Source organism: Talpa occidentalis, unplaced genomic scaffold (genome assembly GCF_014898055.3).
Source record: "Talpa occidentalis isolate TD23 unplaced genomic scaffold, MPIMG_talOcc4v2.1 talOcc4.18, whole genome shotgun sequence".
In the NCBI taxonomy this organism is placed as follows: Eukaryota; Metazoa; Chordata; class Mammalia; order Eulipotyphla; family Talpidae; genus Talpa; species Talpa occidentalis.
The window spans coordinates 15,888,993-15,915,206 of record NW_023601851.1 but is presented as its reverse complement, the minus strand read 5'-3'; positions in this window follow the sequence as shown (position 1 = coordinate 15,915,206).

Genomic DNA, 26,214 nt, shown 5'->3' with positions numbered 1-26,214 from the left:
AAATTATCTCTTTTAAAAAGATTTATTTATTTATGCATACAAATACTGGGGTGTAGGCCAAAGGTACAGCATGTAAGAGGACTCACCAGACACAGAGTGGGGAGTACACCAGGTAGATCCACTGAAATCCACTGCTGAGGGGAGCAGCAGGGAAACAGAAGAGGTCTGCTCTGCCTTTGGAGTCAACTCCCTGGCCAGGGATCAAACTCAGGTCACAGTGGTTGGCAATAGCTTGACAGTGCTGAGACTTCAACCCCTGTACCACCAGGCAAGCACTAAAATTATTTATCTTTTGATGAAAAAATCACAGTTCACTGTTCCTCATTGTATTTTATTCTAATGTTCATATATTCCACAATGTACACAACTCCTTTTCAGTTTCAGAACCAGCCAACCAAAGCTAATAAAAATTTAGTGCAATCAGTGGTTCAATTAGCCCCCTGTTCCTTGGCAGGTGAAATGTAACCATAGAATATTTTTTAAAACCAGTCTTAAGAATTCTGTTGTGGGCCTCCTTGGTGGTGCAAGGGGTTAGCATGCAGCCTGTGGAGCTGTCCGCAGCCACTCAGCATGAGTTCAATCCCCAGCCAGGGAGCTACCCACGTGGCACAACAGACCTCTCCTGGTTCCCCGCTGCTCCCCGAAGCAGTGTATTTCAGTCAATCTGCCTGTTCTGTTCCCCATTCTGTCTCTGGTGAATCCTCTCCACCCCCCCCACACACACACTACTGGCCTGTAACCCAGATCTTGTATGCATAAATAAATAAAGCTTTAAAAAAGCATTCTGTTGTGGTTATGTAGCAGGGTGGTGCCCAGGAAAAGGGGGAGTTACAGATCTTGCCTCACCCAAGGGAGGGTGAAGCTGAGCAGGGAGGACAAAAGCTGGACAGGAGACTGGAGAAGGAAGGAATCAGTGTGGAGAGCATGATGGAGACCTGGAGGATACACATGGAGCAAGGAGACATGGGAAGAAACTGTGCTTGCCTTTTGGTCGTGGACTGGTTCAATTCCAGCCACTGCCGACGGTCCCACATGACATGACAGACCTCTCCTGTCTCACCCACTGCTCCCCTCATCAGTGTATTTTCATCAGTCTGCCTGTTTTGTTCCCCACTCTGGCTCTGGTGAATTTTCTCATCCTCCCGCGCTTCTGACTGTACCCAGTGCTTGTATAAATAAATAAATAAATCATTTTTTAAAAAAATATAGAAAATGACACCTATGTTTGTTTTTTTTTTTTTTATTAATACTCTGTTTTATGAATGTTACATAATTGGAAAAGAGTAGCATACCTAGGTGGGACTTCCTATTTGTATGCAATTGGCAGATTCAATGCAATTCCAGTAAAAATTTCAATGGTGTTCTTCAATGAAATGGAGCCAATACTGTTCAAATTCATATGGGATCACAAAACCTCTAACAGTGAACATTCTTCTGACTAAAAGGGGGGAAGAATGGAGGTGTTACACTCACAAACATCAAACAATACTGTTAGGGGAAGAGGATGTCCTAAGCAAACTCCATACAGGTTTTGTGGTCTCCACCCCCACTCCAGACCAAAGCCATCAAGATGCTGGGAATGACAAATCCCATCATCACCATAGGGAGGATTGCTGGGATCTGAGGGTGGAGTTAAGCAGCTAGGTTTTGTATAAAACCTGACATGTGGGCCTTGGCTCTCTCTCTCTTAGCCTCATAGCTCTTGGCTTTTCAATAGCTCTCAGCGTGCCATTGGGATTCCAGGTCAATGGAACTGGTAGGACACATTCACAAATTTTCTCCCTCTTTTTGTAAATAAACCTTTTATTAACCTTGTGTGTGTGCCTGCAGTTGAGTATTAATAAATCCATTTTAAGCACGCAGGTGAGGAACCACAGGCAACCCATTTCATGTTGGGGTTGCCAGTAACAATATTACAAAGCTATGATAATAAAAACATTATTGGAACAAAAACAGACACAGAGACCAATGGAATCTAATTTAAAGCCCAGAAATAAAACCACACTTCCATGACACAGGAGCAAGCAATAAACATTGAACAAGAATAGCCTCTTCAATAAATGGTACCAGAAAACTGGATTGCAACATGCAAAATAATGAAACTAGACCACTATCTCACACCATGCACAAACCAACTCAAGTCGATTAAAGACTTGAATGTGAAACCTGGCATCATAAACTATATAGAAGGGAACATAGGCAAACACTCAATGACACAATCCTCAGAAACATCTTTGAGGATTCTTCTCCAGAAGCAAGGAAAACAAAGGAGAATGTAAACAGTTGGGGACACATAAACCTAAAAATCTTCAGAACAGCAAGAGACAGTGATCAAAACAAAGAGACGCCCCACTGAATGGGAGAAAATATTTGCAAACCATATGACATATAAGGGACTGATATCAAAGATTTACAAACTCAAAACAAACAAACAACCCTGTCCAAAAAGGGGCAGAAGTCAAAAGACACTTCTCCAAAGAAGAAATGCAAATGACCAACAGGCACAGAAAAAAGGTTCAGCATCACTAATATCAAGGTAATGCCTATCAAAACCACATAGATGCCACCTCACTCCAGCAAGAATGCTCTACATTAAAAAAAAAAAAAAAAACTGAAAACAGCAAATGCTGAAGAAGCAGTGGAGAAAAAGGAGCCTCTGACACTGCCGGTGGGCGCGCAAACTGGTCTAGCCACTATGGGAAGCTGTGTAGAGGGTCCTCAGAACAATGAAAATGGGTCTAAACATGGGGCTCAGACCTGAACATCCGAGTTCTTGCCTGAAGCAGGTTCTGAATGTTAGCTCGAGTGAAGGTTTCAAGTTTCCAATTGTGACGACTGAACATTTCCCCCTGCTTGCTGCTTGTGGCTTGTTTGCATTGGTGGTCTCTCCTTGTTTGAGATAATGAGAGGCCTCCTCCTCTGAACCCTATGTAACCTTGTATACGTTCCTGAATAAATGAGACTGGCGATGATCCTGGCTTTGTCTCCACTCCTCGCGTACTCCTGTCCTATACCAAGCCCCTGCTTCCTCCCCCGGGTACCGCGTTGATCTGCCCGGATGGCCCTGACATACACATGATCCAGTGTTCCACTCCTAGGAATCCAACAAAGGGACAAAAAAAAAACCCAGGAAACCTGAACTTCTGTGTTCATTGCAGCCCTGTTTATAATAGCCATGACATGGAAACAACTCAAATGCCAGAAAACAGATGAATGGATCAAAACGCTGTGGTACAGTTACACCATGGAATATGGCTCAGCAATCAAAAAAGACCCATTCATGCCACTGGTGGCGATATAGATGGAGCTGCAAGGGATGATGCTAGCCACAATAAGGCAGGAGAAAGATAAATATCAGGTGGTTTCACTTACATGTGAAAAATAGAGAAACTGAACAAAAGGTAGAGAAAAAGACAACCCTAGAAGGCTGACCAAGACCTGAGGCACCCAGCGGGGAGGAGGAGGGAGGGAGGTGAACAGAGGGGAGGGAAGAGCACAAGGGATTATGGTGATGGGGCACGGGGGCTATTTTGGTGGGAGCACTATGGGGACCACCCCTGAGGGGAGATAAATGAACAACCATGCAAGAAAAGAAAAAAAAAAGAGAGATGGTGTTTAAGGACAGGGAAGACCCGAAGGCAATATAAATAAATAAATGCTCTAAAGGGGGGTCTCACCTGAGCACTGCTGCAGGCACTGCCGAGGCATCCCCTCATCCATTGTTCTAGATCTCAAGGAATTGTCTCTGGCCTGTGCAGCAAATAAGCCTGCTGTGTGTGAATAATTAGAAAAATGCTATTTTTATTTTTAAAGATTTATTTATTTATACAAGAACCGGGGTACAGGCCAGAGGTGTGGGGGTGAGTGGAGTCACCAGAGACAGAGTGGGGAGCAGAACTGGCGGATGGATTAAATTCCAGGGCTGAGGAGAGCAGCGGGGAGACGGGGAGGTCTGCTGCAACCTGAGGGCTGCTCCTGACCCGCGGGGGTGGACTCGTCCTTCAGGGGCTGGCCAGAGCTGGGGATCTCCATCTGTACTCCCCTGCCCCCCCAGGAAGCCCATGGATATGACCTAAAATGGTCCCCAGTTCTCACGGGGAAGCTGAGCACGATCTGAGCTGTAGGAGAGACAGCGCCACCATGGGGATCACGATGGAGAGACCTCGCGCAGGGCAGCGACAACCTGCCCCAGGACCATGCGGGGGCTCCTGACCCCAGCTCCCCCTGCACGGGCAGCAGCTGCAGCCCCCGTCCTGGTGCGCCCTGTCGCTCCCCACCCCAGCCAGGGCCTCTATACCCACCGGCCCTCAGCAGAGGCAGCGCCAATCAAGGCCCCGCCCCTCCCGGAACCCGGGATATCTAGTTGCTGCATCCCCAGGACTTCACAAACCCTCTGAGCACGCCCTGGCCCTGGCCACACTCGCCAGGGGCTAGAGGGTCACCTGCACCCTCCGCTCCCACTAACACCCCCAGAAGCAGCGAGGGCGAGGTAACTTGTCAGGGAGGCTACCCCTATCTAGCCACCTGCAGTGACCGCGCCCACAGCCAGGAAATGTAAATAGGATCCCCGCAGTCACCTCAATGCACCCAAGACCCGGACAACCCGCATCCCTGATGGGGAAAAGCCCGCACCTGCCCCAGCTGACCTGAGAAACCCCAGGCTCAGCCCCCAGGTGAGCCATGCCCCACCCACCCACTGTGAAGGCACAAAAGTGATAATTTCAGAACCGTGGGTAGGGGCCGCCAGTAACCCCCTAGACCCACTACTCCCTGTCTTCTCAGTATGTGCTTCACAACGTGTCATTACTCCTCAGATACTTCTCAACACTCCTTACTACAGTATTTCTCCTCAGATTTTCTCCTCAGAGGCCTGTCTTCTCAGAATCTGCTTCCCAACATGTCATTTATTGTCAGATATCTCCTCTTCACTCCTAACTACAGTATTGCTCCAGTTATTTCTCCTCAGAAATCTGTCTTTGCAGTATTTGCTTCACAACGTGTTATTATTCCTCAGACACTTCTCAATAATCACTGCAGTATTTCTCCTCAGATTCTTCTCCATTAGGCCTGTCTTCTCATCAGAATATGATTCCAAGGGTGTCATTTAACCTCAATATTTCTCCTCAACACTCCTTACTGCAGTATTTCTGCTCAAATTTTCTCCTCAGAGGTCTGTCTTCTCCTCAGACTCTGCTTCCCAGGGGGTCATTTCTCCTCAGATAGTTCTCCTCAACACTCCTTACTACAGTATTTCTCCTCAGCTTATTCTCCTCAGAGACCTCTCTTCTCCTCAGAATCTCCTTCCAACGGTGTCATTTCTACTCAGATATTTCTCCTCTTCACTCCTAACTACAGCATTTCTCTTCATTTTTTATTCATCAGCGGCCTGTCTTCTCCTCAGAATCTGCTTCCCAGGGGGTCATATCACCTCAGATAGTTCTCCTCAACATTCCTAAGTACAGTATTTCTCCTCAGTTTTTTCTCCTCAGAGGCCTGTCTTCTCAGAATCTGCACCCTAGGTGGTCATTTCTCCTCAGATATTCCTCCTCAACACTCCTTACTGAAGTATTTCTCCTCAATTTTTTCTCCTCAGAGTCCTGTCTTCTCCTCAGCATCTCCTTGCTATGGTGTCATTTCTCCTCACATATTTCTCCTCTATACTCCTAACTACAGTATTTCTCTTCAGTTTTTATTCCACAGAGGCCTGTCTTCTCCTCAGAATCTGATTCCTAGGGGGTCATTTCTCTCATATATTTCTCCTCAACACTCCTTACTACAGTATTTCACCTCAGATTTTTCTCCTCAGAGGCCTCTCGTCTCCTCAGTATCTCCTTCCTAAGGTGCCATTTCTCCTCATATATTTCTCCTCTACACTACTAACTACAGTATTTCTCTTCAGTTTTAATTCCTAGAGGCCTGTCTTCTCCTTAGAATCTGATTCCCTGGAGGTCATTTCTCCTCCGATCGTTCTCCTCAACTGTCCTTACTACAGTATTTCTCCTCAGATTTTTTATTCAAGGTCCTGTCTTCTCCTCAGAATGTCTTTCCCAACGTTTCATTTCTCATCTGGTAATTCTCCTCAACACTCCTTACTACAGTATTTCTCCTCATATTTTTCTCCTCAGAGGCCTCTCTGCTCCTCAGTATCTCCTTCCGATGGTCTCATTTCTCCTCAGATATTTCTCCTCTACACCACTACCTACTGTATTTCTCCTCACTTTTTTCTCCTCAGGGGCCTGTCTTCTCTTCAGAATCTGCTTCCCAGGTGGTCATTCTCCTCAGATAATCCTCCTCAACACTCCTTACTGCAGTATTTCTCTTCAGTTTTTTCTCCTCAGAGGTCTATCTTCTTCTCAGAATGGGCTTCCCAACGTGTCATTTCTCCCCTGATATTGCTTCTCAAAAGTCCTTACTACCGTATTTCTCCTCAGATTTTCTCTTCAGAGGCCTGTCTTCTCCTCACCATGTGCTTCCTATGATGTCATTTCTCCTCAGATATTTCTCCTTTACACTCCTAACTACAGCATTTCTCTTCAGTTTTTTCTCCTCAGAGTCCTGTCTTCTCCTCAGAAAATGCTTCCCAGGGTGTCATTTCTCCTCATATATTTCTCCTCAACACTCCTTACTACAGTATTTCTCATCAGATTTTTCTACTCACAGACCTCTCTTCTCCTAAGAATCTACTTCCTACGGTGCCATTTCTCCTCAGATTTTTCTCCTCTACACTCCTAACTACAGCATGTCTCTTCAGTTTTTTTCTCCTCATAGGCCTATCTTCTCCTCAGTATCTGCTTCCCAGGGGGTCTTTTCTCCTCAGATCGTTATCCTCAACAGTCCTTACTACAGTATTTACCCTCAGATTTTCTCTTCAGAGGCCTGCCTGTCGTCTCCTCAGAATGAGCTACCAACATTTCATTTCTCACGTGACATTTCTCCTTAACACTCCTTACTACAGTATTTCTCTTAAGATTTTTCTCCTCAGAGGCCTCGCTTCACCTCAGAATCTCCATCCTACGGTGTCATTTCTACTCAGAAATTTCTCCTCTACACTCCTAACTACAGTATTTCTCTTCAGTTTTTATTCCTCAGAGGCCTATCTTCTCCTCTGAATCTGCTTCCCAGGGGGTCATTTCACCTTAGATAGTTCTCGTCAACATTCCTAACTAAAGTATTTCCCCTCAGTTTTTTCTCTTCCGATGCCTGTCTTCTCCTCAGAATCTGCACCCCAGAGGATCATTTCTCCTCAGATATTCCTCCTCAACACTCCTTACTCCAGTATATCTCCTCACTTTTTTTTTCTCCTCAGAGTCCTGTCTTCTCCTCAGAATCTCATTGCTATGGTGTCATTTCTCCTCAGATATTTATCCTCTACACTCCTAACTACATTATTTCTCTTCAGTTTTTCTCCTCAGCGGCCTGTCTTCTCAGAATCTGCTTCCCAGTGGGTCATTTCTCCTCAAATATTTCTCCTCAACACTCCTTTCTACAGTATTTCTCCTCAGATTTTTCTCCTCAGAGGCCTCTCTTCTCCTCAGAATCTCCATCCTACAGTGCCATTTCTCCTCAGATATTTCTCTCTACACTCCTAACTACAGTATTTCTCTTCTGTTTTTATTCCTCAGAGGCCTGTCTTCTCCTCAGAATCTGCATCCCAGGGGGTCATTTCTCCTCAGATATTCCTCCTCAACACTGCTTACTCCAGTACATCTCTTCACTTTTTTCTCCTCAGAGGCCTCTCTTCTCCTCAGAATCTCCTTCCTACGGTGTCATTTCTCCTCAGATTTCTCAACACTTCTAACTACAGTATTTCTCTTCAGTTCCTTCTCCTCAGAGGCCTGTCTTCTCCTCAGAATCTGCTTTCCAGGGAGTCATTTTTCCTCATATAATTCTCCTCAACACTCCTTACTACAGTATTTCTCCTCAGATTTCTCTACTCAGAGGCCTCCTTCTCCTCAGAATCTCCTTCCCACGGTGTCATTTCTCCTCAGATATTTCTCCTCTACACTCCTAACTACAGAATTTCTCTTCAGTTTTTATTCCTCATATGTCTGCCTTCTGATCAAAATCTGCTTCCCTGGGGGTCAGTTCTCCTCAGATATTTCTCCTCAACAGTCCTTACTACAGTATTTCTCCTCACTTTTTACTTCTCAGAGGCCTGTCTTCTCCTCAGAATCTGCTTACCAGGGGGTCATTTCTCCTCAGATATTCCTCTTCAACACTCCTTATTCCAGTATTTCTCCTCAATTTTTTCTCCTCAGAGTCCTGTGTTCCCCTCAGAATCTGATTCCCAGGGGGTCATTTCACCTCAGATAGTTATCCTCAACAGTCCAAACTACAGTATTTCTCATCAGTTTTTTCTCCTCAGAGGCCTGTCTTCTCCTGAGAATCTGCTTCCTACGGTGTCATTTCTCCTCAGATATTTCTCCTCTACACTCCTAACTACACTATTTCTCTTCAGTTTCTTCTCCTCAAAGGCTTGTCTTCTCCTGAGAATCTGCTTCCCAATGGGTCATTTCTCCTCACATATTTCTCCTCAACAGTCCTTACTGCAGTTTTTCTCCTCCGATTTTTCTCCTCAGAGGCCTCTCTTCTCCTCAGAATCTCCTTCCTACGGTGCCATTTCTGCTCAGATATTTCTCCTCTACACTCCTATCTACAGTATTTCTCTTCAGTTTTTTCTCCTCAGAGGCCTGTCTTCTCTTCAAAATCTGCTTCCCAGGGGGTCATTTCTCCTCAGATAATTCTCAACACTCCTTACTACAGTATTTGTCCTCAGATTTTTCTCCTCAGAGGCCTGTCTTCTCCTCAGAATCTGCATCACAGGGGGTCATTTCTCCTCAGATAGTTCTCCCCAACAGTCCTTACTACTGTATTTCTCCTCAGATATTCTATTCAGCGGCCTTTCTTCTCCTCAGAATGTGCTTCCCAACGTGTCATTCTCACATGATATTTCTCCTCAACACTCCTTACCACAGTATTTCTGCTCAGATTTTTCTCCTCTGAGGCCTCTCTTCTCCTCAGAGTCTCCTTCCTACGGTCCCATTTCTCCTCAGATATTTCTCCTCTACACTCCTAACTATAGTATTTCTCTTCAGTTTTTAATCCTCAGAGGCCTATCTTCTCCTAAGAATCTGCTTCCCAGGGGATCATTTCACCTCAGATAGTTATCCTCAACACTCCTAACTACAGTATATCTCCTCAGTTTTTTCTCCTCAGAGGCCTGTCTTCTCCTCAGAATCTCATTGCTATGGTGTCATTTCTCCTCACATATTTCTCCTCTACACTCCTAACTACAGTATTTCTCCTCAGTTTCTTCCCCTCAGAGGCATGTCTTCTCCTCAGAATCTGCTTTCCAGGGGGTCATTTCTCCTCATATATTTCTCCTCAACTCTCCTTACTACAGTATTTCTCCTCAGATATTTCTCCTCAGAGGCCTCTCTTCTCCTGAGAATCTTACCTCTGTACTTACATCCCCTCACCTTTCCTCACTGCTCCTTACCTTTTTTCCACAGGGTCCAATGTTGTCTCAACACCGAAGTGTTGACTGCGCTTTACCTCTTTTCACAGAGTCCAGTGTTGTCCCAAAACCAAAGTACTGCGGTGCCTCTGGTGAGGCCTCAGGAAACCAGCTCCTCTGAGTGGGCAGAGCCAGTGCCCCTGGCAGAGGACCATTAATGGCAGGGATCAAAGTGGCTCCGGGTGCTCCATGGGGGGGCGCGCATTAGTATGCACAACAATCACTGTCCCCACCCCAGAATTTCTACTTCAATGTCATGAAAGGATGGAAATTCAAACAAGAAGGGAAGCAACTTGATACATCCAATAATAATGATGGAGTGACAAATTGTGAAAGAGTGGGAATGAAATGAATGTGAACACAAGTTTACAAATTACACCAAGTATCACCAAAATTATACATAAGTATAAAAAATGGTAAACCATAATTATTAATCATAGCAGAAAACAGAATAAATGAATAGTGTGGACTTCAGAATATCAAATATTTTCTGTGAATAATTTTTTGAAATAACACATTAAAAGAACCACAAGCCATGAAGAAAAGTGGAGGAAATTTGCAAACCACAAATCTGAACAGACATCTCACCAAAAATATACATATAATAAATGGGCAGACAAAACAGATTCATTGTCATGTATAACTAGGGGGTTGTTAATTGAAACAAGGAAACATCACTACAGAGAACAGTTAAACTCCCAACATCACTTTACCAGTTGACACACTGCTGGAGGGTGAGAACAGCAGGAAGACCCCTTCATTGCTAGTGGAATGCATGGGCAGATGCTTTGGAGAGCAGTTTGGCAGTGTTTCCCAAAGACAAAAAAAAAATCTCACCTTCAGATTCAACAATCAGGCCTCCAATATTTAGACAACCACCTTGAAAAACTATGTTCAAACAAAATCTAGCATGTTATGTGCAGATGCTCTATTCATAATGGCTGCATTCCTTTCTAAAATCAAGATGTCCTTTAATGAAGAGTGCAAAAGCAAACTGTCATTCCTCAGGGAAAGGGAGCAGAACGTGACCCCACAGAAGCCTCTTTGGCATAAGACCACTTGACAACCATAATATGAATGCAGAGCCTGTCTCATTGGCGTCAGGATTATTTTTGGTCTATTTTTAAAAACAGCAGATTGGGAGAATCTCTCAAAAACAAGAAGTTGCCCCTCCATGAGTGTTGCACACTCGTAAGGGAAATCACCAGTCCTAAGGTTGTCTGCTCTCTACCAGGAACAGAAGAATAACAAATTCAAAACAAGCCACCAACCTCATCCAGGGTAAGCTCTGGGCATTCATCTAAAGAACAATGACTCTCTGGATGATTTTTCTTTGCCTGATCACCTTCCATGGCTTTCCCCCTCCCCTGACATTTTCCTGTTTTGTTTTTACCTGAGGATGGCACTGAGGCTGATCGCTTGGGCCCTCCTATGGAGTTATTAGGTTTCCCCTGCTATCCCTCATGTATATAAGAAATATAAATGTTATGAAAGTTCAGTTTGCTTTTCTCCTATAATCTCTCTTGTATGATAGAGGATCTCATCTAAGATCTTAGAATAGTACAGGCAAAATTATTTGGTCATTCAAACATGCGTGACTAAAGTTCAGCAACAGGAACGAATGAACCATCAACCACTGTTGGAGGGAGGCTGGGAAATCTCTCCCTGCCCCTCCAGCTGAAAAGCCATCCGATGAACAGCAGATGGATTAGTTGGAAAAACAAAAAAATTTAAAGACACCACCACGCACTCATTCATGCTCACCTCAAACAAGGCCCCAAATCCATGCTCGCAAATCAATGCAAATCAGAAACAGAACATATGCTCTCACCATAACCCTAGATCATGACTATCATCTTAGTCATCATAAAGCCTAAGCATTATGCACAACAACCCTCACCCTTACTAAAATTATTACCTGAATTCCTAACCAAAGAAATTGACCCTATTTTTCTAAACCAGTAACACCCAACTATAATCAGTCGAATCAAAAAAATTCATCACAAGAACAGAAAACTAAAGACCTGGACCTTTCAGGCCTAGGAATCCTCCACAAAATAACAACAGGAAACCAACAGCCCATTAAAAGGTGGATACACTACAAGTGAGTATCTATCCCAGAAAGTCCTGTTCTTAACATACTAAAACCAAGACATGCAACAACCCATGAACTGTATGAGGAACAAACATGGATCATGTCAAATGATTCAGAAAAATCTTTCTGAAAAATCCCGTACCCTTCCATGATACAATCACTCAAAAAGCAGGAATAAAGGAAAGTTTATCAATAGAATATAGAGTATTATAAAAAAAATTATGAGCATCATGTTCAGTTTTGAAACCTGGTGCTTTACTCCAGGTATAAAGGATGAGGCCAACATACTGATTCTCACCACTGTCATTCCAAATTTTACTGGAAATTCTTTCCAGAGCAATGAAGAAAGAAATAAAAGGCATCCAGGGGCAGACCAGGCATGCAGGGGAGCACGTCGCCGGCACCGGCATTTTGCAGCAGGGACCCTTCTTGCTGGAGACTGTGTGAACCCAGCAGAAGGCTCACCGAGGAGACAGAGGTTAAGCTGGGAGACTTGCCCACACCGGGCACCTTCTAGCCTGCAGTTCCAGCCCAGAGGGGAGCAGCACCCACTGCTGGGGCAGACTGGGCGTGCAGGGGAGCTCGTTCCCGCATCGCCATTTTGCAGCAGGGACCTTTCTTGCTGGAGACTGTGTGAACCCAGCAGAAGGCTCACCAAGGAGACAGAGGTAAGCTGGGAGGCTTGCCCATGCTGGGCGCCTTCTAGTCTGCAGTTCCAGCCCAGAGGGGAGCAGCACCCACCGCTGGGGCAGACCAGGCGTGCAGGGGAGCGCGTCGCCGGCACTGGCATTTTGCAGCAGGGACCCTTCTTGCTGGAGACTGTGTGAACCCAGCAGAAGGCTCACTGAGGAGACAGAGGTTAAGCTGGGAGGCTTGCCCACACCGGGCACCTTCTAGCCTGCAGTTCCAGCCCAGAGGGAGCAGCACCCACTGCTGGGGCAGACTGGGCGTGCAGGGGAGCTCGTTCCCGCATCGCCATTTTGCAGCAGGGACCTTTCTTGCTGGAGACTGTGTGAACCCAGCAGAAGGCTCACCAAGGAGACAGAGGTAAGCTGGGAGGCTTGCCCATGCTGGGCGCCTTCTAGCCTGCAGTTCCAGCCCAGAGGGGAGCAGCACCCACCGCTGGGGCAGACCGGGCTTGCAGGGGAGCACGTCACCGGCACCGGCATTTTGCAGCAGGGACCCTTCTTGCTGGAGACTGTGTGAACCCAGCAGAAGGCTCACCGATGAGACAGAGGTTAAGCTGGGAGGCTTGCCCACACCGGGCACCTTCTAGCCTGCAGTTCCAGCCCAGAGGGGAGCAGCACCCACCGCTGGGCAGACCGGGCGTGCAGGGGAGCTCGTTCCCGCATCGCCATTTTGCACAGGGACCTTTCTTGCTGGAGACTGTGTGCACCAGGTGAAGGCTCACCAAGGAGACAGAGGTAAGCTGGGAGGCTTGCCCATGCTGGGCGCCTTCTAGCCTGCAGTTCCAGCCCAGAGGGGAGCAGCACCCACCGCTGGGGCAGACCAGGCGTGCAGGGGAGCGCGTTGCCGGCACTGGCATTTTGCAGCAGGGACCCTTCTTGCTGGAGACTGTGTGAACCCAGCAGAAGGCTCACCGAGGAGACAGAGGTTAAGCTGGGAGGCTTGCCCACACCGGGCACCTTCTAGCCTGCAGTTCCAGCCCAGAGGGGAGCAGCACCCACCGCTGGGGCAGACCGGGCGTGCAGGGGAGCGCGTCCCCGGCTCTGGCATTTTGCAGCAGGGACCCTTCTTGCTGGAGACTGTGTGAACCCAGCAGAAGGCTCACCGAGGAGACAGAGCAGGGACCTGTCTTTGCTGGAGACTTGTGAACCCAGAAGTTCCCCAGAGGAGCCAGTGGTGAGCTGGGAAGGTCGCCCAAGATGCCGGCCAGTACCAGCAACACAGTGTCACAAGGAATACGGCAAATTAGAAAACAGGCAGTAGGGAGTAGAAAAACAACATGCAACCCAGCAACTCCTCAGCAAAATAGCACACCACAAAAAGAAAACCATCTACCAGATTGCAACGACAGTAACTTGGAAGAACTTCTGAGCCTTCCAGATAGAGAATTTAAAATTGCTGTGATTAAAAAACTGACAGAAGTCATAAAGGAAAACAATGATAAGGGGAAAATAATTAATGAACAGAAGAATGAAATTGAGTCCCTAAAGAGGGAAGTAAAAGAAATACAGGAGATCAAAGAATTAATGGAGACGCTAAAGAACTCTGGGAAAAGCAGTGAAAGCAGAATAGATGAAATGGAAGAACGAATAAGTACTCTTGAAGACACAGAAATAAAAAGAACTAAAACAGAAAAGGAAGGAGAAGTACGAAGGAAAAAGACCGAAGAAAGACTTCGGGAACTATCTGACTCCATGAGGAAAGGAAATATAAGAGTTATAGGAATCCCAGAAGGAGAGGAGAGAGATGTAGGAACAGAGAAAATATTCATGGATATAATTGAAGAGAACTTCCCAAACGCTAAGAAGGATCTGAAAATTGATATACAAGAAGCAAGAAGAACACCAAACTTCCATGACGAAAGGAAAAATACAGCAAGACACATAATAGTAAAGCTCCCAAGAATCCAAGACAAAGAAAAAATAATGAAACTAACAAGAGGGAAGAAACAGATAACATTCAAAGGGAAACCAATCAGACTGACATCAGACTTCTCTGAAGAAACACTACGGGCAAGGAGAGAGTGGAGGGACATAGTCAACAGACTCCAAGAAAACAGATGCCAACCAAGAATACTCTATCCCGCAAAGCTCTCCTTCCTCTTTGAAGAAAGAATATGGACCTTCCCAGACAAACAGAAACTCCGGAATTTCATTGCGACTAAACCCCCACTCCAAAAAATACTACAAGGAGTCCTAAAGCCAGAACCTCAGAGGGACGAATAACAACAAAAGAAGGCCAAAGAAAGTTATTAAAAGAATAAATAAATAAAATCAAAGGAAAGACAAACACAATGGCAAATACAGATGCTAACATATCAATACTAACTCTAAATGTAAATGGACTAAACTCTCCAATAAAAAGACACAGAGTTGCAGGCTGGATTAAGAAACAAAACCCAACCTTTTGCTGTCTCCAGGAAACACATTTAGCTGCAAAAGATAAAAATAGACTCAAAGTTAAAGGATGGAAAACAATTCTACAAGCAAATGGACCAAAAAAGAAGGCAGGAACAGCTATACTCATATCAGATAAAACAGATTTCAAACTTAAAAAGATAAAAAGAGACCCCAGTGGTCATTACATTATGATCAAGCGGATAATACTTCAAGAAGAAATAACACCCATTAACATATATTCACCAAACGAAGGAGCACCAAAATATATCAGACAACTATTGGCATCTCTGAAAACAGACATCAGAGAAAACACATACGTAGTGGGAGACTTCAACACACCACTATCAACAATGGATAGATCAACAAGACAAAAAATAAGTAAAGACACTAAAGCTCTAAATAAGGATCTAGAGTGCTTAGGCTTAACAGACATATATAGAACACTAAACCCAAAAAAATCTGAGTATACATTTTTCTCAAGCGCACACGGATCATTCTCTAGGATCGATCATATACTGGGGCACAAGACAAACATCAACAGATACACCAAGATTGAAATCATACCAACCATCTTTTCTGACCATGAAGGCATCAAACTAGAAATAAACCATAAAGAGAAGGCAAGGTATTCTCCTACCTCGTGGAGATTGAAACCCACACTACTGGAAGTCCACTGGACTAACGAGGAGATAAAAGAAGAAATTAAAAAATTCTTTGAATTGAATGACAAGGAGGACACCAATTTCCTAAATGTATGGGATGCAGCAAAAGCAGTAATAAGAGGAAAATATATAGCAATAGATGCTCACATCAAGAAACAAGAAAGAACTCAAAGAAACAACCTAATCTCGAAACTCAAAGATCTAGAAAAAGAACAACAAAAAAGCCCCAAAACCAGTAGAAGAAAAGAAATAATAAAAACCAAAGCAGAAATAAATGAAATCGAAACTAAAAAAACAATCCAAAAGATCAATGAAACCAAGAGCTGGTTCTTCGAAAAAATAAATCAAATAGATAAACCCCTTGCCAGGCTCACAAGGGCAAAAAGGGAGAAAGCACAAATAAATAGGATAATAAATGAAAGAGGAGAAATCACAACGGACACAGCAGAAATCAAAAGAATTATTAATAACTACTATGAACAGTTATATGGAAACAAGTTTAACAATCTAGAGGAGATGGACAAATTCCTACAACTCTACAATCACCCAAAGCTAGATAAAGAAGAAATAGAACACCTAAACAGACCAATTACAATTAGCGAAATTGAAATGGTAATCAAAAACCTCCCCAAAAACAAAAGCCCAGGACCTGATGGATTTACAAATGAATTCTACCAAACATTCAGAGACGAATTGGTACCTATCCTTCACAAACTCTTCCAAAAAATTGAGAAGGAAGGTATAATACCTAACACGTTCTATGAAGCCAACATTACACTAATACCAAAACCGAACAAGGACAACACAAAAAAAGAAAACTATAGGCCAATCTCCCTAATGAACACTGATGCAAAAATCCTCAATAAAATTTTAGCTATCAGAATCCAACAGTGTATCCATAAAGTAATTCACCACGACCAAGTAGGATTCATTCCAGGGACACAAGGATGGTTTAACATCCGAAAATCAATCAACGTTATCCAACACATCAACAAAAAAGAAATATAAAAACCATATGATAATATCAATAGATGCTGAGAAAGCTTTCGACAAAGTGCAACACCCATTCATGATAAAAGCCCTTGAAATTCTTGGGATACCAGGAACGTACCTCAACATCATAAAGGCCGTATATGACAAGCCAACAGCCAGTATCATTCTCAATGGTGAAAAGCTGAAAGCAATTCCATTAAGATCTGGAACAAGACAAGGATGTCCACTTTCACCACTGCTTTTCAATATAATACTGGAAGTCCTAGCCAGAGCAATAAGACAAGAGAAAGACATCCAAGGAATCCAAATAGGAAAAGAAGAAGTCAAACTATCACTATTTGCAGATGATATGATAATATACATAGAGAACCCCAAAAACTCCACAGAAAAACTAATTCAACTCATCAATCAGTTCAGTAAAGTGGCAGGATACAAAATCAACACGCAAAAGTCAGTAGCCTTCCTATATACAAACAATAAATCTGAAGAAGAAGAAATAAAAAAAAATCCCTTTTATTATTGAAACAAAAAAAAATCAAATATTTGGGAATAAATCTAACAAAAGAGGTAAAGGACCTATACAAAGAAAACTATAAAACACTGTTAAAAGAAATAGAAGAAGACACAAAGAAATGGAAAGACATCCCCTGCTCATGGATTGGGAGAATAAACATTATTAAAATGGCCATCCTACCAAAAGCAATATACAGATTCAATGCTATTCCAATCAAAATTTCAACGTCATTCTTCAAAGAAATAGAACAATTATTGATGAAATTCATATGGAATCACAAAAAACCCCGAATAGCCAAAGCTCTACTGAAAAAAAAAGAAGGGAATGGAGGCATCACACTCCCAGACTTCAAACTCTACTACAAAGCCATAATCATCAAAACTGCATGGTATTGGAACAAGAACAGACATACAGACCAATGGAATCGAATAGAAAATCCAGAAATAAACCCACAGATTTATGGTCAACTAATCTTTGACAAAGGAGCAAAGACTATGCATTGGAGCAAAGAAAGTTTGTTCAATAAATGGTGCTGGGAAAACTGGATCGCTACATGCAAAAGAATGAAGCTTGACCACTACCTCACACCATATACAAAAATCAACTCAAAATGGATTAAAGAACTAGACATAAGACCTGAAACCATAAAATACATAGAAGGAAATATAGGCGAAACACTACGTGATTTGCATATCAAAGACATCTTTACAGACACATCACCCAAAGCAGTGATAGTGAAGGCAAAGATCAACAGCTGGGACTACATCAAATTAAAGAGCTTCTGCACAGCAAAAGAGACAATAACAAAAACAAAGGGAAACCCCACCAACTGGGAGAACATTTTTGCACCCAACACTAATGATAAAGGACTGATCACAAAAATCTGCAAAGAGCTGATGAGACTCAACAACAACAAAGAAAATAATCCAGTCAAAAAATGGACAGAGGAACTAAAAAGAAACTTCTCTGAAGAGGAAATGCGAATGGCCAACAGGCATATGAAAAAATGTTCAACATCACTTGCAATCAGGGAAATGCAAATCAAAACTACCATGAGATACCATCTTACACCAGTGAGAATGGCACATATTAAAAAAACTAGCAACAACAAATGTTGGCGAGGTTGTGGAGAAAAAGGAACTCTTCTGCACTGTTGGTGGGAGTGCAAACTGGTCCAACCACTATGGAGAGCTGTGTGGAGATTTCTGGACCTACTAAACATAGAGCTTCCACAGGTTCCAGCAATTCCACTCCTAGGTATTTACCCAAAGAACACAGAAACATCAATTCCAAAGAACACCTGCACCCCTATGTTTATAGCAGCACTGTTTACAATAGCTAAGCTTTGGAAACAGCCCAAATGCCCAAAAATAGATGACTGGATCAAGAAGATGTGGTACATATATACCATGGAATATTACTCAGTATTCAAAAAAGATAAACACATGCAATTTGCAGCAACATGGATGACGCTGGAAGGGATCATGCTCAGTGAAATAAGCCAAAAAGAAAAAGAAAAATACCGGATGGTCTCACTCATAGCAGGAATCTAGAAAACTTAAATAAGGGACCAGGAAAATGAATAACTATAAGAAAGTGAAAATCAAAATCAACAAAAACTATGAACCAGAGACACTTTTTGGGGGGTGGGGGGCGGGAGGGGTGGAATTGGGGTCAGAATGGGGGGATTGCAATTGTATGGGGAATATAAAAATAAAATTTATTAATTAAAAAAAAAAAAGAAAAGGCATCCAGTGTAGGAAAGGAGAACATAAAACTCTGTCTATTCACAAACAGCAGCTGACATCATCTTATATATAATGAAAAATATTAAAACTGTAAACTAATTTTCTAAATATAACCCACCATTTACTTCATGTTTATACACTACTAAAAAAGGGAAGAGAATGTTTGAAAACATTACATACATTTGACACAATGTCTACATGAATAAAATATGTAAGAAGCCATTTATGCCTCAAGTGGAGTACTTGTACACTGAAAATTAGAAAACACTGATGAAAGAAACCCTAAATAAAAGGGAAAAACACCCACAGTTGTGAACTGAAAGAATCAATACTGTTTAGATGACAATCATCATGGCACGTGCAGATTGAACAGGATTCCTATGAAAATGCACAAAGGGCTTTGAAGGGAACATGTGCAAGATGATCCTAACTTTAATATATGGATTTTCAAGGGCCCACAAACAGCCAAGAAAATAGATTAAAAAAAAAAAGTCAGAGGCTCATACTTCCCAATGCCAAATGTCACTTCAAAGCAAAGTGGCAGTGCACGAACCCTTCAGTACATAAACAGTGTCATGCCCCTTCACATACATCCCATTATCAATAATTGTAAAATAACAGATATTGTTTTGTTTTGTTTTTTTGTGGGACCCTCGCCAGCGGCTGGGGAATGAACCGGCACTGCAGAAGCTGCGTGCAGCCTCGCAGCCCAGCGCTCAACTGCTGTGCCACCAGGGGAGGCCCCCAGATATTGTTATTTTATGTATGCTTGATGAAATCAAGTATGTTTTAGGAAATCAAAAGCTTGACAATCTATACATGACATAGCTGGACATTTTCCACTAAAGACAGAGTAACCATATGGTTGAACATTTCCACTCCTAGATATGTACCCCAAATAACTGGAAGTGGGTGTTAAAGCCAAAGCCTGTACAGGAATTTTCGTAGCACCACAGTTCACAACAGCCAAAATGTAGACGGAGAGTAAACCCACGACTTACTTTAATTCTGTAAGATCAAATCACTCCATTTTACAAGAAGACCTTCCTATTAAAACACCAGTCCTTTCGGAGGACTTGATATTCACATCACAATTGCAGCCCAGTAGACACTGTGGGTGGGACATTGGTAGATGGGGCATTTCAGCAACCCTGAGCATGAGCCAATCACTGCATACTTATTGGCTTGGCGATATTTTGTTCCTCAGGCCAGGCCAGGAGTTGTGGTGTGTGTGTGTGTGTGTGTGTGTATGTATGTATGTATGTGTATATATATATATATATATATATACATATATATATATGAAATGTTTGCTTTTTGATATTTGTGTAACCTTTCGTAAAAGTGTATTTTGTTGAACTGCATAAAAATATTTTGTTCTAAACAAAAATCACATCAGTCATAAAAAGCATGTCAAAAGAAAATGTCAGTTAAACAAGAAACTATATAAAAACATGCTGATAGTATAAACATCAATAAATTGGTACGAGAGAATTCGATTTTAGACTCGCCATTTTAGAACGGGGATCTTCCTTCAATAAAGACTGCTTGAAACCAGCAGAAGGCTCACTGCAGAGCCAGAGGTGAGCTGGGAAGCACCCCAACACCAGGCCCCTTCTGGTCAGCAGTCTGAGCCCAGTCGGGGGGCGGGCATTAAAGCCAGGGGCAGACCGCATATGCAGGAAAGGGCGTCTCTGACTCGCCATTTTAGAATAGGGACCTTCCTTCAACAAAAACTGCTTGAAACAGGGAGAAGGATGCCTGTGCAGCCAGAGGAGAGCTGAAGGCCCCCACAAGACTGGTCCCGCCTGGCAGGAAGTTGGAGCCCAGAGGGGGATCCAGTGAGTTGGAGCCCAGAGTGCAATCCAGCCACCCCACCTCCAGGGCAGTCTGTGGGACTTCAAGACACATCTTTGGAATTAAACGCAGAAGGAGGCAATATTCTGTGACAGCTACCATTAACATACTCAAAGTACCACTGCCTCACTGGACTTCTGACATAACAGTATTTGACTCATTTGGACCACCAGTTTCTGAAATCCCAGAAAGAGCACACCAAAAAGATGCTGGCCAGTACCAGTAACACAGTGTCCCAACGCATAGGGCAAATTAGAAAACAGGCAGCAGGGAGAAGAAAAACTACATGCAACCTAGCAACTCCTCAGGAAAAAGACACCACAAAAAGAAAACCACCCACCAGATTGCAACAACAGTGACTTGGAAGAACTTCTGAGTCTTCCAGAAAGAGAATTTAAAATTGCCATGATAAAAAAAACTAACAGAACTCATTAAGGAAAACAACACTCTGAAGAATGAAATTGAGTCCCTAAACAGGGAAGTGAAGGAAATGCAGACGATCAAAGGATTACTGGAGGAGCTACAGAACTCTGGGAAAAGCAGCGATAACAGAGTAGATGAAAGGAAAGATTGAATATGCACTGTGACAAAGGAATAAAAAGAACCAAAACAGAAAAGGAAAGAGAAGTACAAAAGAAAAAGAATGAAGAGAGACTTGGGAATTATCTGACTCCATGATGAAAGGAAATAGAAGAGTTACAGGAATCCCAGGAGGAGAGGAGATAGACCTAGGATCAGAGAAAATATTCTAGGAAATAATTGAAGAGAACTTCCCAAATGTGAAGAAGGAGCTAAATATAGACACACAAGAAGCAAGAAGAACACCAAACTTCCATGATGAAAGGAAAAATACAGCAAGACACATAATAGTAAAGCTCCCTAGAATCCAATACAAGGAAAATATAATGAAGCTGACAAAAGGGAAGACACAGATAACATACAAAGGAAAACCAATCAGACTGACATCAGACTTCTCCGAAGAAACACCACAGGCAAAACACTACGTGACATGCACATCAAAGACATCTTTACAGACACATCACCCAAAGCAGTGACAGTGAAGGTAAAGATAAACAGCTGGGACTACATCAAATGAAAGAGCTTATGCACAGCAAAAGAGACAATAACCAAAACAAAGAGACACCCACCAACTGAGAGAACATTTTTGCACACAACACTAATGATAAAGGACTGATCACAAAAATACACAGAGTTGATGAGGCTCAATAAAAACAAACAAACAAAAAAATCCAGTCAAAAAATGGGCAGAAGAGCTAAAAAGAAACTTCTCTGAAGAGGAAATACAAATGGCCAACAGGCATATGAAAAAAATGTTCAACATCACTTGTAATCAGGGAAATGCACATCTCATTTGCATTTGGTACAAAAACTACCATGAGATACCATCTTACACCAGTGAGAATGGCACATAAAATAACTAGCAACAACAACTGTTGGTGAGGTTGTGGAGAAAAAGGAACTCTCCTGCATGGTTGGTGGGAGTGCAAACTGGTCCAACCACTATGGAGAGCTGTGTGGAGATTCCTCAACCTACTAAAGATAGAGCTTCCATAGGATCCAGCAATTCCACTCCTAGGCATTTACTCAAATGATACAGAAACATTACTTCCAAAGGGCACCAACATCCCTATGTTTATAGCAGCACTATTTTCAATAGCTAAGCTATGGAAACAACCCAAATGCCCAAAAATAGATGACTGGATCAAGAGGATGTGGTGCATATATGTAATGGAATATTACTCAGCACTCAAAAAGATAAACACATGCAGTTTGCAGCAACATGGATGGAGCTAGAAGGAATCATCCTCAGCGAAATAAGTCAGAAAGAAAAAGAAAAATACCGGATGGTCTCACTCATAGCAGGGATTTAGAAAACCTAAATAAGGGACCAGGAAAAAGACTAATTAACACAAAGTAAAAATCAACATCAACAAGCATCTATAAACCAGAGACACACTACAGGGCAGGGGAGGGGCGGGGAGAGGAAGGACTAGGGTCAAAATAAGGGGGGTGAAATTGTATGGGGAATAAAACCAAAATTAAAATGCATACATTGTGTAAAAATGAAAAATGATGTAAGAATCCTATAAAATATTTTTTTTTTTTAAAAATGAAGAAAATTCTGATACATGCTACAACTGTAGGAACCTTAAAGTCAGTACATTAAGTAAGACACAAATGGACTAACAGGGTATAATTCCATTTCTATTAGTGGTCCAGAGCATTCAAATTCAGAGAGAGCAGTAGAATGTGTTTGCAAGGGGATGAGATGAAGAGGAATGGGGAGCTTTGTTTAACAGGGGGAATGAAACATTCTAGACCAGGCTGGTGGGATATTTGTGCAACGATGTCAATGTAGTTGATACCATAACATGCCTGGCTTAAAAAATATATTTAGTGGTAAATATTATGTAGAATTTATAACAATGAAAAAAAAGTGCACATGGATCTGTAACACTGAAAACACACATCAATATGAGAAAGGAATCTGGAAGGCACAGGGAAAGCCAGGCAACCTCCTCCACAAGTTTACAGCCAGATTATCACTAAAAAATGGTAACAACCAGGGCTTCCTGGTGACCTAGGGGTTATCAGGGCTATCACGACTAAGGCCGGAGTTACATCCCCGGCCAGGGAGCTGACCCACATGGCGCAGCAGACCCAAACTGTCCCCCCGCTGCTCCCCTCAGCAGTGGATTGCAGTTAGATCCACCTGCCCTGCTCCCCACTGCATCTCTGGTGAATCCTCTCACATACACCCCTGCATCTCTGGCCTGTGCCACAGATACATGCAAAGAAAAAAAAAAAAAAACCTGAGTGCTCACTGACAGAGGATTGGATCAAGATGTCGATCCACACTACAGAATACAAGTCGGCCGTAAAACCATGAAAGGTTACCATTTACAGCAAAATGGACGGAGTCTGAGGCAATCGTGTGAGGTAAAGCCAGATAGAATGACTGAGAGAAACACTGGAAGCTTCCATAGCAAACAAATCCATAAAGCTAATTACTAATAAAAGCCACACCTGCCAATAAACAGTGAGGTTGAGCTTCAGAGGGCGGGGAAGGGCAATGAGGTAAAAGGGATGAGGTGGGGGAATCGTCTCAGGTAGAGACAGGTGTCACAAATAAAAGGCTGGAACTGTGGTCAATGTAGGGGTGGTGCATTACAGACAGTACCTGGGAGAGGTCCCCTGAGAATATTCTTTCACACGAAGGACAGAACCTCAGGTGCGAAAGCCCTGTGGGGGGGCACATAACGAGAAGGCTGTCCCCACAGGGGCGTCTGCTCGCCCCAGGCCAGAGCCCCTCCCTGGAGGCGCTGACGGGGTGTAGCCTCCACCTCCGAGAAGCCCCGAGTGGCCCAAGCCGCGGGTTAAGCCTCCTCGTGGGACTCCGGGGCCCAGGGTAGAGGAGCCGCCTCCCTGCGGGCGAGGCCTGGGCGGTGGGTCGGGCTGCTCAGACTGGGGGTCGGGCCTGGGCTTCCCTCCTGCCTGCTAGGCCCAGGGCGGGGAGGGGAGGTCACCCCAGAAAACCTCAGTTTGCCCCAAGGACACCATCACCCACAGTAGCAGACACGCGGGTGGGGCAGAGCAGTGCCCAGAACCCCCTGGCGCGTCCTCGAGCTACGAGGAGCCGGGAGCAAACTCGGGGGACCCACAGCCGTCAGGGGGTCCACTCAGGCATGAAACTGACCCCCTAGGTGACTTCGTGCTCAAAACTGAACCACAAAGACCCCCCAGTTCTCCTCACCAGCCCCCAGTCCTCTGACCGGACCCCTTCCATCAGCCGCCCAGGGAGACGCGCTCGCCTCCCGCCCTCCCGCCCGCCCTCCAGCTCACCTGGTCCTCCCGCGATGCGCCGGGGCCCGCGGGGTCCAGAGGGGTGCGACCCGCAGAGCCGACTTACTCGCGGCCCAGGACGCCAGGGACGCCAGAGGGAGCCGCGTGCAGTCAGGGCGGGCAGGTGGGCAGGTGGGCGTGCAGTCGGGGCGGGCAGGTGGGCAGGTGGGCAGGTGGGTGGGCAGGTGGGCATCAGCGGGGCGGGCAAGTGGGCGCGCAGTAGGGGCGGGCAGCTGAGCGGGCAGCTGGGCACAGGTGGGCGCGCAGGTGGGCAGGTGGGCAGGCAGGTAGGCGGTGCGGGGGGATGGGCGGCCCGGACACACCTGGGAGCTCGCGTGGCCACGCCAGCCGGGCCGGCATTTCAGGATTCAGTGACCCGGGGCCAGCGGCCGCGTCTTCCCCAAAATAATGTCCCCAGAGCCTCGGGCGTCCCTGAAAGGCGAGACAAGTCTATCTGGAGTGAAAGACTTGCGCCTGCGCCTCCCTCACGCCCTCCAGGGCGCCGCCCCCACTGCTCCCGCGTCCCGCCCGCCCCGCCCCGCGCCCTCCTGCGCCCCTGGCTCCTTCCCGCGGGCCCGGCCGTTGCGTTCCCCCCGTGCCACGGCCTTGGCGCCGCCTGGTCCCTGGCTTCGCTGCTCGCCGGCCCCCTTACCCCGCCCAGCGATCACCACCAGCAGCCCAGGCCCTGCCAGGCCCCGCCCGTTCCCCATCCCCGAGCCACGCCAGTCCCCGCCCCGCCCCGCGCCAGTCCCCGCCCCGCCCCACCCGCGCCTCCTCCCTGTGCCACGCCCGTTCCCGCCCAGACGCCACCATCACACTCTTCGTGGCGCCGCTTCATGGCCTCCCCGCCAGGGGGCGCATCCGCCATTTCTCTGCCTTTGTCCCCCCAGGACCCCCTAGCGTTCCTCTGCACCCCAGTCCTGGTCCACCCTCGAACTGCTGCCCGTCATCATATGGACATACAGCGATTATTCACCCGTTCCCGAGGGTCTTCATGCAGATGTTTCCAGACACTTGTTGCTATAGAGCAGGTGTTGGTCAGTAGTTTTATACATAGATTCTATCAGTGTTTCCAGCATTTCCTTAGGTCGTTTCCCAAAAATAGACAATTACTAGAACAGGCAGCAGAAATGGTCTAAGCTCACAATTCTATACAGAAGGGTGGAGCAGGTGTCCTCTCCTCAGGGATGGATTACAGCACATAGTTCACCTCACCCCCGCCAACACTTCGTTCCGTCTCTCCATCTGTCTGCTTCAAGATGCTGATGCCACCTTCGCACTAGAACCAAGTGTTAAAGGGCTTCAACACAAAACATAGGAGACTTTAATGGGAAGGAACGTTAATAAATCTAGGAAACAACACAGGTAAGGCAAAGAGTCTAGTTTCTAAATGAAGCGCCCAAAGTGACCCGTCCCCTCGTGGGTAAAAGTCCATCGATATGGGATTGGCCCACAACAAGGCCCCAAAGCCTGCCACAGTCTAAAGCATCTTCCAGTGGGGACCCACATAAAAGGGTCAGAAACAACCAGACAATCCCGGAAGGAAAAGAGCAAAATCAACATCAAGATAAAATCTGTCATGGTCACCTCTCCACGGGTCTCACCCACACCCATGGCACCCAGTCCACAACCAAAAGACAAGCACAGTTTCTTCACGTGTCTCTAGGCTCCATGTGCCTCCTCCAGGTCTCCTGGCTCCATCCTGCTCCTTCCTTCCTCAGTCTCTTCTGCAGCTTCTCCTCTCCCTGCTCAGCTCCACCCTCCCTTGGGTGGGGCAGGAAACCTCCCCCTTTCCTGGGGACCACCCTGTTACACAAGGACACAAAAAGTTCCATTATGTATAAGCAATAAATACTTTAGACTCTCAAAAAGGAACAT